Source organism: Ascidiella aspersa, chromosome 1 (genome assembly GCF_963924565.1).
Source record: "Ascidiella aspersa chromosome 1, kaAscAspe10.2, whole genome shotgun sequence".
In the NCBI taxonomy this organism is placed as follows: Eukaryota; Metazoa; Chordata; class Ascidiacea; order Phlebobranchia; family Ascidiidae; genus Ascidiella; species Ascidiella aspersa.
This window is the reverse complement of record NC_139447.1, coordinates 11,672,521-11,683,576: the sequence shown is the minus strand read 5'-3', so window position 1 is coordinate 11,683,576 and position 11,056 is coordinate 11,672,521. Positions and strand designations below refer to the sequence as shown.

Sequence of the window (11,056 nt, the reverse complement as noted above, 5' to 3'; positions counted from 1 at the left end):
TACTTCCTATATAGCTATACGGTGATGAGCTGTTGAACTGTAGCATTTCGCACATCACTTTTCAACCAAGCAGTCGGATTTTTACTTTAGGTTCTTTTTTCAATGATTTTCGGGCCTGTTTTGTAGCGTGCATGTATATAGTCAATCGTTACTTAGTGCCATAAGTCCTGCTATTTAGGTAACACTTTGTTTGGAATATTTCAAGGTTTTCTTTTAAGTGAACCATCATGTCTGTAAATGTTGGACTTATATTCCGCCCGTAAAATATTGCATTGCTCGTCTTCTAAGTCCCTTCACGGTGTGTGCCGGCAAAGTTACCCTAAAGGTACGCAAACACTTTAGAAAGTTTTACGATCTTTTTTATTGTTCAGGGTAGTATAGTGTAGCTGTTGTGTCCCTGTTACTTTTACTTTGCTACTGTGTTGAAAAACATAAACGACGCAAACGAATTTCCATTCTTTCATATTTGTGAAAAATACAAAATTAATTCCAAAATTAACCTTCCATTGGCTGATGCACAGTAAGTAAATTAAGTAAAATAAAAGATTACTAAATCCGCCAGGTGTCGCACAAGACTTTATAGTAATTTTTAAACCGGGTTTCCGATCAAAACAACGACCATTAAACTTGAAAAAACGCTTCAGCTTGTTAACTTTTGCCAAAAAAATTAATTATTCAATCAGCGAAGTTTGTTTGATGCTAAAGATAAAAACAAAATAATTCCACGCGGCTTAAATTTTATAATGGCATTGATGTCGTAATGGTATAATAAAGGCGATTAAAGGGCGGAACATGTTGTTTTTAAAAATGTGTAAATCCTTGTTGACTTCGAAAAATGCATTCACAATAGCAGGCACCTTATTCCCACTGAAATCAAATAAATTGTGTATTTACATTGAACACATTAAAGCCCAGTCCCATTAAAATCAGTTGTAATCAAATTAATCCTTCCCATAAAGTGGGCGTTTGTTATCCAAAACGTTTCAAATCGAGGCACGCGAGGCCGTGCAACGTGACGGGAATGCCGAGACTCGGCCGATGGTCCAGTGGCATTCTCCGGAGATCAGACAACGTCATAACTTGGCACGTTTTACAACCCAGGCGCCCGGTCCCCGGGCAGCAAAAGCGGTCCGGGATTTACCGCGGGAGCTTACCTGCCGTAAAACGTTCTCCAAAACTGCGACTCGATTGTTGGAAGTGCGAAAAGCGTCGACGCCGTGAGACAAACGTCACTCGCAATGGTTGTCGAACGAGTTACGACTGTATGTTATTTATACTTGGCCGTTTAAACCATTTTTTGCAACAATGTCAAAACGATTAGAGAAATTTAAGTTTCGATTCTGGTAACGTTATACGTGTTTTTTTGAAATTCGAAAACCGATGTAAGAGTTTAGCACATAAACTGTTTTTTTAGGGTAAAACATATAACAGAGTAAAAATGAAGAAATCGAATCTATTTTTGGCAAACCCGTGATCAAACAGTTTTAAATGCTGCACAAGTCCCACACCCAGCTAACCCAAAAAGTGGTGGTGCGCAAAACATGGGGCTTCGAATTTCAGCGAAAGCGTGCCATAAAATGAACGTTATCGAATCTGACACCCCCCTCTACAGTACTGGGCAAAATTGCCCTTTTTTAAACCGCGAAATCGGCAAAGTGACATTTCGTTGAGCGGCGCTACCTGGAATTGCTTTCCCAACACCTCGCCCGCGCTGTGTGTAACCTAATTTTATCTTCGTCCAAATGAACAGTGCACGAGGCAAGCCATAAGTACGCCACAAATGAGCACGTTTTAGGGCTGAGTTTTTGGAACCTGTCAGCGCGTGATAGCGTGCGCTGCCAGGGAGTCAGAATGCTTCCTTCCTTCGGTGCGACACAACCGCGTATGTGAATGGCCCAGTGAGACACGCCTGGCAACCATTAGGCCGCAGTATGTAAGTGTCACGCAAATTAGGCATACGTGGACCCGATTGAAAACTGCCAGCTCCTTATTGTACTCGATTTCTTGCCATTTGTTGACACCTTTTTGTTATTTAAAGCATGGTTTTGTTGTATTTAAAGCATGGTTGATCCTTGTTAAGTGCGAACACGAAATGAAACGGTACCGAGAAAGTTTCAAAGGGTCTCGAAACGGCCTATAGCTTCGGGATATAAAACGTACATGACTTGGCTATTTTAAAACAATCCTGGAAGCGTTTCTATTCTTATTGGATTTAACGTCAATATTCTCATTTAAATGGAAAGCTTTTAATTGACGCGTGACTATTTTCAAGAAAAGACAGTTCGCACGTTTCCGCCGCTGTGCCGGTGAATGCAAATCAGTCTCAATGCGCTAGACGTTGCAAAACGATGTATATATATATAGAAAAGTATAAATTCAACCATATGACGACATGTCCCCTTTTCAACTTTTACAATCGAGTATTTATTGACGATTTTCGGAAACAACGTGTTTCGGCGATTTGCATATTGCTTTTGGTTAATTGGTGTCTCTTCACTATAATATATACTGGCCGTTAGAATTTTTAACTGCGGCACGTTATTGGCTAATAGTTAAATTGCAGGTCCGAAAGATGTACAGAATGCATGCGAAGCTATAGCTATATGCACAATGCAGAAACATGATGGGGGGGACCAAAGATTTCTTTCACCAGAACAAGCGGCGATATGCAACAAAGTATAGAAGCATAATTAGAAATACCTAATTTTTCTGCGATTCTGGTCATTTCAAATCGAAAATAGCTTTCCGCTTGAAAACCCATATGATTTTGTTAACAATCTCTTTGCTGTAATATAGTTTATACAGATTTTCGCAAAACAGTATGTTTAAATTACCCTAAAATATGGTTTTAGAAATATGTTCTTCATAGAATTATATTCCCTATTTAGAATAAGCCTAAGACTAAAAAGTTAACCAAGTGTGAGTTGTGAAATACAAAAGCAGCAAATCGTTTTGATTTGTTATAGCCAACAAGTTTCCCTGTTACGCATAATTTTAAGTTAATTAGGGGTTTATAAAAAAAAAAAACGCCTGAAACCCTGTCCGCTACACGTTGTTTTAACGCTCGACCAAAACCGGACCTATATATATTTATGACGGATTTGTAGTAGTGTTAGTATAAGCGATGATTAAATAGAATAAGCCGGTCGACTTGTCACTTCGCCTGTCACTTTGTACCCAATATAGCCGATAATTGGTCTGCATCAAGCAAACTTTGTTGACAGCGTCGAGTCAAATGCTACGTATATACACAGGCTGCGAATTACGAGACTACGCCCCATATACGGGCCCTGGGCCAAAGCAAAACAACAAGCAGCTTGAGCTCCCAAAATCACAAAAGAGTTTTATTTAAGCTGAGATAAAACTTGATTGAAAAGACGTTTAACCAATATTGATTTAATGTTTTCCATAAGGGGTATAAAACATGCCGCCCGCTGGCAGGTTTCAGCCCATACGGACCGTGGCTCGCAGACCCTTTTAAAGTGCTGAAATTGTTTTTCAACATTCTCTGCAACTTAAGCTGCAACATTGTTAGGTTTGTATACCGAAAAGCCCGTGATTTTTCAACACACCAATATTTTCATTTCTATTGTACCTATATTAAACACTATTGATATGTGGTATTGCCACATATACGCTTTCAGAGCATAAAATATATTCGGGCGCCAACCTTGACGTATTACTTGTATTTATAAATGCTGCTTAAACTTCTGTATGTAGATCTACACGGTAAACTGAGCATTATAGCTCAGACACAATAAAACTATTTGGGTATAACAAGAATTACACAGTTTTTGTTTCTTAGTTTTGTTCTTTGACCTACTATTGTATGTGGCCCTTAGTAAGACTTGAATTTGACAGCATCCTAAACAAGCAATGACACATTGTATTTTGAATGGCATTAATCTTGCAGTTTAATCAATCTGATTCTTTTCCTTATGAATATGATTTGTCTTATATACAAAATTCAAGTTTATTTGAAGCGTATACCAATTTTATGTAGCACAAACAAAGAAATTTATTGATAAACCATTTAAGCGCTCGACCTGGACAATACTACACTTTCGCAGTTCACTTATAAGCGGCTCGTTGGTCTAGGGGTATGATTCTCGCTTTGGGTGCGAGAGGTCCCGGGTTCAAATCCCGGACGAGCCCGATTTTTTAATTTTGTTTAATTCGATGCCCATTTTCCACACACAGTAATCTCCCGCTTAAGTCCGCACCCGTTTAAGTCCGCATCCCATTTAAGTCCGCGCAAAAAATTACCCATAAATCGGGATTCAAGTTTATCAAAAAGATTTTGTTTTTCGATTTTTGTAGAGTAATTATCTAATATCGAAAGCTGTTCAGCGATTTGCTTTGCTTTTAAAATCGCCAATAAAGATGGAACCGAAAGACTTGCTCGGCGCATGGTATTAACTCAAAGATACAGCATATGTGTTAGCTCAGAAAATTGACCAACAGATGCTCGAAGTTGTTTTCGTTTACTGTCTTCTGACATCCGATAGTTTTCGCATATCGTTTTCAAATAGCTTCTCTATTTTCCCAACCTCCTGAATAGATGTTTCATCTATACTTTTTATGTTATGTTTATATTTAAAACAAGGAAAACAAAACGCAAATATAACTTATAATTTCGCAAAACAGTCATTTTAAAAAGTTATATTATAGGACGTATACTGCGACTTTCATACCGGTCTAACACATACCAAAATTAGTCTTTCTTGCCATCCCTGTATCCAAACTTCATCAGCGATAGTAAGCTGGTTTATTTAATGGTGGAGCCGGAAATATTACCAAATAATTCGAACATGCTTGCTGTTTGTTGGTCACTTATATTTCTTTGATTCCAGTGTTTCGCAACCTTTATTGAATTGAGGCACCCTACAGAAATGATATATAGTTCTCGACACCCTTGCTCGTATTTTTGAGTGATTACCTGTAACGTTACAATAAGCGAGATTGTAACAGCACATTGACTGAGCAAAAAGTTTGAAAAAAAAACGTTTAGTTTTTAGCACACATATTTTGCCTAGGTTTGGACCACCCTGTTTTAAGCTATGCTTTTGTGATCTGGCGCTTGGTAATTAATCTTTTCCTCGCCTTTTTAGTATGCGTCTCAAAGCAGCGTTACGTATCACACTTTTAAATACTTAATTAATGTCAAGTTTGACATTTATCTCTATGACGTGTTAAAAATGGCCATTAGAACAATGTGAATTATAATGTTTAAAGACGTACAAACACGCACTAATGATTATGACTAACAAGAGTTTATTGTGCTGAGAAGTATAGCCTAGTTTCTTTATGCTATCCACTGTACTGTGTGTACCCGAAAAAATAGCTAAAAACTGTACTGTGTGTACCCCGAAAAAATAGCTTAAAAAGTCCGCACCTACCGGTTAAGTCCGCACAAGCCTATAAGATTCAGTTTGCGGACTTAACCGGGAGATTACTGTAATAAGCTAATAAAATAACTATGTGCTAGAAGTAAGAGTAACTTGGTATTAACAAGACTTGTGTTGCTAATAGCATCCAAATAAATTCTTTGGAACTATATTATACTATAATATAGCCTTGGTTTATTATACTAGGTATTATACAATTTCACTCGAATAAATCACTGGTTAAGCTAACTATAAAACACTCTTTTAAATACTAAAATGTTAACGCAGCACTGTTTTGTTTTACATGTTGAACATGTCAACAACAACCCTGTAAGTTGGTCGTGAACAGGGGATTTTGAAAAACAATCCGATTCGCAACTTCGCTTTGGCCAATAAGCTGCTTTGCGTCAAACGAAAAGTGTAACTTTGTGTTAAACCGATCAGGGTGAATTAGGGGACTATTTCGAAAAGCAAAGCGATTCTTACACAAAAATAGACTTGTTTGAAGAAAGTTTAAAGATTTGTAAAGTTTGAAGATTGTCTGATCTTCACATCAATATAGCACTGACGACCCTATGAATATTTTCTATTCAAAACTAGTTGGTTTTATGAATATCAGTTACTTACGTCGCGAAAAATTATACTAAAGAGGTATTTCAAAGATCTGGGATATGCTTGAACGTAAGTTTCCAATAAAATTTAAATAAGCTACGTTATTTTGTAATATACCTCAAATGATTGGAAGGAATGGTTTTATTTAGTTTTGTCAGCAACCCTCCTCATCAGCACGCTCTATTTATTAAGTAAAGGGGAAAAAGCCCTGTTTCTACAAACCACATGAAACAAGATAGCCTGCATGAAACGTGGCCCTAAATTTTGTATTTACGTAAGACTCATGCTTGTCAGCTGTGTAAAGAGCGTCTAAAGTTTTAGAGCTATTGTTTACACACGTCGGCGCGTACATTCAACACAGTAGTGCGCTATTCTCACGCTTTCCCGACAAGATCCGTGTTTACGTCAAAGGAGAACAGTCAAAAACAACCGCTTTGTATGTTTACGAGCTGCGTCGAGCATTACAAGACGATTGTGTGATGCATTTTACAGAAACGTTGCTTTTGCCTTTTGCTTCCGTCGTTCCCAGGCAAAGGGCGGATTTTATTTGTGTGTTGTTTAGATGTATTTGACAAGATGCAGCATAAACACCATGATAGCTGGAAAATCGCGGTCCACGTATGCACTCGATGACGACAAAGGGGGAAATTTGATGATGAATAATGTTACGCGTTTGGTTTATGCAAAAAAGCGCGGGAACCCGTGAGAACGGCATTTTTCACGCATATTTTTGTTTATTTATACTAACAAATGTGCACAATTCTCGTGTTACAGTTTTAGTCAGCGATATAGCCATATGTCCTTTTTAGCAAGTTAAATACAGAATCCTAACGAAAAACACTTGTAAAAGTAAATTATATGGATTTTGAATACATTGTTTTTAGGTGGCAGGTTATTTCTTATTTCTGATTTAACTTCGCCACACCGCGACTAGCTTATAAAAAATATTTGTCTTGTCGTAAATAATACGATAATTAGAACGTTCGTCTTCTGTTGAATTAGGTTGACACGAAGCGCCGTTGAGTTAATGAAAAACCGCCTAAAATGTTATCATTACAATAATTTAGGCAAATTACCTGTCACGTAAAACTAATTGTCAAACGGATCTGAAGCAACAATAAATTTAAATACGGTAATTGTCATTGAGGTTACTGTAATGCCAAAAGTTAATTGCAAATAAATCACGTTTAGTTTGTCTGATTTTTATTATGGGAATTAGGTTACTTGGGCAAAACTCGTTTCTCACGGTTTGAAAAATCTAATTTGGAAGATAAAATATTTTTATATTTTTGCACAGCATTTGCCGCCTGACGTATACGACAAATAAACGGGGACGTTTCATAATGTTATAATCGTTATACAATTAATTAAAATAGACATAAAATGAAAGTTGGGTATAAAAAAAACATATATAGTATAAACAAAACAAAAGGTCCAAGTGAAATGAAGGTTCTCACACTGTTAAAACGGCCTAACAACAAATGTCGGTCAAAGCACTTGACTTCAAAGCATTGATAAAGAATTGTCTCCTTAAGAAAATAACAAACATCCGAACTAGAGTTTGTGATTGAGGCTCGGGTCACGATTAAGACGAAAGCTTAACCTGCCGCAATAGCAGGCTGCCAAGCTGCACGAGTGCACGGTCAAGTCCACTTGACGTCCTTTTCGGTAACTTTCGATGTCCGGCTTTATAACCCTTGCTTTGTACCAGCGAATTCGGTCGTCCGGAAATAAAAAGGAAAAAGTATAGGATGGCGACTGTAGCCTACGTTGGGTTTGAAAGGCCTTTTGGCCACTAAAGGTAGGAATTGGAACGAAATTAGGATTTAAAAGTTAGGATTAAAAAGTTTGTATTACCACTAAGTGACAGGATTATGACCTATTGATTAACTAAATAGCAAGTGCCATTTAGAGGCTTTAGTTGACGTTAAACAGATGGTGCTTATTTTAGTAACTTATACTACTCAGAGGAAAGCACCATTGTGCGCCTGTAAATAATGGCGCTATAGTTTGCAATTAACACATGTCACTGTTTCTTAGTTGAAAATAGGGGGTAATAAGGACGGAAAGTGGATCCGGCCCTGAAGTGGACAAACAGGGTGTCAAAGCAGGCCTAGGTAAACTGGGGTAATGATCACCTGCGAATCGCCGGTCGTGAGTCGGCGACACCCGGAAAAAAACGAAATGGAGCCAATCAGCAACTTCCCTTTCCTGCGTCATTTCACCTTCCCCGCTGCGGCCAGGAAATCAGTTGCCGAGAGCGCTCGGCTATAATGCCAGGCTATAGCTTGAATGCCGATTCGCAATCTAATTCCCGCCCTCGAAAGGGGATAGGTCAAATCTCACCTGTACGTCAGAAAACCGCTCGCGAAATTGCCCCCCGTTAGGCGTTAATAAGCGACACATTTGCACCGCTTTGCGTGTGCGGATGTTGCGATGGGCAGCCGTGATGTACAGCTCGTTATTCCAATCACACGCTCTTTGCGGCAAAGCGTCGTTCGCCGCTCCGCGCCACGAAACGTTAACACGCTGTGTCATTGCCGTATACGCGGTCTCTTGATTTCTCACACAGTGGGCCGCGCTGTAATGCGTTTGCTTACATATTGCTGCTGTCAAAGGAAGATTAGGCCGATCTGTCATTGTTTAAAAACCTTGACGCGTTAGAGGCGCTCGACTTGGCTGAGTTTCTGACGTTAACGGACCCGTATAATTACGCGGCAAGAAAATATTTCGCGGCTTTGTAAACGTCCTAAGTCAATTTTTCCGCCCGTTCTAAGCGGTGACTTTGGAAGTTTGGTTGGTAGACGTGACGAAAGCTATCCGGTTTTTCTGTGTTTGGGGTGCCTAAAGAAACAAGTGGTTTATTCATTTAAACGAAGACGAAAGTTAATTTGTAAATACTTCATTTTTTCCAGAATATTTTTTTCTAAACGTGCATTAATTCAACTTGGTATATATTCCCTATTCTGATGATTCTGAGGATTTTTTCTGAGGATTGGCTAAAGCTAAACCTATAAGCAGCATATTTGTGCCACAGCGACAAAGTCCGTATAAAGTATTGTCTTAATATAAAACTGGTGTTTTTATCTGATTGGTTAACCACCGTATGCGACTAATTTTTTTCCAACACTGGGTTCGAAGTTTATTGTCGGGCGAAAAACATTGCAACACGTAGAAATCGATCGACCCCATCAGAATTTCCCACACAACGACGCTCGGTCGAATTACACGTGTCGTTCAAACCCTGACAACGCATGCAAGCCAGCGATTACACATTCTCGCGTGCGCTTGCTGCGTAACTGGATGCCTTCTCAAGCCGTCGCGGGGACCATCGATAGGGGGTAGAGGGGCAATTTGTCGATCGCAATTGATCGAGGCAAACGAGCTCCGGGGAAGGGGGGAATAATCGACCTGTTTGTATAGAAAGGCCAATAAAACACGTCGCGCGATCCTGCAGTGAACGCCGGCGCTACGATTGAACTTCCATTGACACCGCGCCGCGTCGACTCGCCGGCACCTTCTAACGTGTTCGTCGCCGGGCTGTTCGAAAACGCGCTCTAGCAAGCCGGCAGGTATTTATTGCGCGGGCCGGCCGGCCAGGAAAACAAGCTTGCTACCGCTGCTATACTCGCGTCACACGCACATCACCATCCCATTGCGATACACCGATAAGCAGTGTCGTTTACTTAAAAGTATCCCTTTACCGCGCCGGCCCGAATTGCGGCAATACACATTCCGATCCGTGCGCGGCAAGGTGGCTCCTCTTTCTCTTTCCTTCTCGTTTCTGCTCTTTGCGGTTTGGCGCGATGCATTTTTTCGAGGCGAGCGTAAAAGTAGGAAGACGGCAATTGTCTGTTGATTTGTCGTGAGCCGCTCAAAGCGCTCGTCACACTAATATTTTGCGAGATAACGACGCCATTGTTCCCTTGGGGACGATGTGTTTTTTAAGCGCTATAGCTGTTATAAGGACGCTGTTACTATTACGTAACGTTCTAAAAACGGCATGCAAACGTTGGCGATGCGCCAGGTGCGGCAACGCGATAAGGCAAAGGTGTGCTTTACCGCGATGCGGTGCCCATTTAACAAACCAGTGCGTTTTGTGCGGCTTTTAAACTTTTTATAAACTACACAAAATTACCGCTATTCAAAATTGCGTTAAGCCTCTTATGTTCATGTTTACAAACCGCTACAGGTTACAATTTGTCAGAGCTCGATGTTTCCACGCGACCTGCACCTGGCAGTTGACGGCTCACGCTGTCGCCACGTCAGTAAGAGGTAGGGAGGGGGCGACTGCCCTTTGCTTTGTCGGCGCGCCGCCTTTGAAGTGGGATACAATTCCCCGATTGCGTTTAATGGACAAATTGTCGCGCAAATTCGAGCGAAAGAGCTTCGGCTCTCCGAAGGTTAGTGAGTTGTCTTGACACAGGATGGGGACATGGGTGGCGCGGAAGCGGTGCGTCCGTTACAAACTACAATTTGTCGTGGCCTTTGCGCAAAGGGGAAAGTATCTCGTCAACTACCTTTGTATGTAACGATTAGTTTGCTCGCTTTAATAGAGAGCTGCCATCGTTAACGACAAGGTTTAGTTAGAAACAAAATTGTGGCATCGCTAGGCATTTCTTCAGTCGATTCGTCGACCGATAAGAAAAATTCCAATTTTGTAAACGTTCGTTCAGCAAGAGCTATTTATTTACCAGCGAGAAATTGCTGCGCATTAAACTCGCAAAAGCGGCGATACAGCGTTTTTGACGTCAAAGGTCGCTCGGAAAAGTAAGAAGCCAAGCTTTTGTTTTCCGTTTATTTAACCGGTTTCGGGGTGGTCATTTTTGGACAAAAATAACCTTTCCTTATCGTCGATCCCCAGTTAGATCAACAGCGGGCCGCTGAGGGATAAAGTCACCGCGCGGCCTAATTACAGTGCGTTTGCGCGCCTGCGGATCGCCGAAAACTCGACAGTTATTGAAGGTTATGAACGGCATTGTCCGCGATGGCTCGGCGGAAATGCGATCTAGCCGTCGATAACGGGAGAAATAGCGTGGAAGCGGGAACGTGCCCGG

At 40.5% G+C, this 11,056-nt stretch overlaps 1 non-coding gene across 1 annotated transcript; it reads left to right on the top strand.

The window, feature by feature from the left end:
* Window positions 1–4,083: 4,083 nt before the first annotated feature.
* Window positions 4,084–4,155, top strand: Trnap-ugg (transfer RNA proline (anticodon UGG)). The gene has a single exon. It is a non-coding gene; the product is annotated as a tRNA-Pro (tRNA).
* Window positions 4,156–11,056: the final 6,901 nt, after the last annotated feature.